The 911-nt window shown below is 35.7% G+C and overlaps 1 protein-coding gene across 1 annotated transcript in view; it reads left to right on the top strand.

Annotated features, from left to right (window-relative positions):
• The window catches only part of LOC103394556 (brevican core protein), a 20247-nt gene that overhangs the window by 10195 nt on the left and 9141 nt on the right, over positions 1 to 911 (top strand). The gene's annotated exons all lie outside the window — the stretch shown is intronic.

The following is a 911-nucleotide window of genomic DNA, read 5'->3' as shown; positions in this document are numbered from 1 at the left end:
CGCCATGTCATTAGCGCCCGGATGTGATGAATGGCCTGTGGTCCAGGCCCTGTGTTCCTAATGTGTCTTTTGAGAAGCCGAGACATTGGTCCTTTGTCCTGCTTGATTAAGCCAAAGATAATGTTTTTCAATACTTATACTGGAAGGACATGTATGTCAGTGTTGTACAGCTGTGCTCTGAGTCACTGAGCATAAATAGTCAAGTACCAGGATGGCATTTATTCAAAACTGAGTGAAAAGTATTTGGACATCTTTTTGTTTTTGGACTAAATGTTCTGTTTTCCTTGGTCACAGAAAGATGAATATCTGGGATTTGCGGACAACGCAAAGCTTTTATTTTGAGGCTTGGAAAACTGCAGATTGAAAATTTCCACAGTTTCCACTGTGTTTTAAGGACCAAATTATTAACAAATTAATCAAGAACATGTCTGACAGCTTAAACGCCACAGGAAATCAGCAGCTCTGCAAAAATCCTCCTCCTACGTACTTGGTGGAAATTTCTATGTACAAACTCTGTACACTTTCCCATGAAGTTTATCAGATGAAAAATGAACCCGTCTGACAGTCCTTGGCTCATATGTGTCTCCTAAATTATTAATAAGAATCTTCACTTCCAAATTCTCTAATGAATAAATAATGTTTAATTATCCCAAGAGGATCTGCACGTATAATATTTTTCTTTTTTTTTATTGTGATGGTGTTCAGGTGTTGATGTGTTTTTATTGATTCCAATCATTATAGCCCTGTTGCCCACAGAAGGTACAATATGTGTACAGTATTTTTATTGGGTGTGGTTATATTTCCAGGAGTAAGATTTATAATCTAGATTACTCTGTCATTTAAAAAGAACAATTAAACAGGTTAAAGTCAGATTTTAATTATTAATATTGCAAAGTTAAAGAATTTGAAGT

This window comes from Cynoglossus semilaevis, chromosome 18 (assembly GCF_000523025.1).
Source record: "Cynoglossus semilaevis isolate Cse_v1.0 chromosome 18, Cse_v1.0, whole genome shotgun sequence".
In the NCBI taxonomy this organism is placed as follows: domain Eukaryota; kingdom Metazoa; phylum Chordata; class Actinopteri; order Pleuronectiformes; family Cynoglossidae; genus Cynoglossus; species Cynoglossus semilaevis.
Note: the sequence above shows the minus strand (reverse complement) of the source record. Positions and strands in the feature narration are given on the sequence as shown.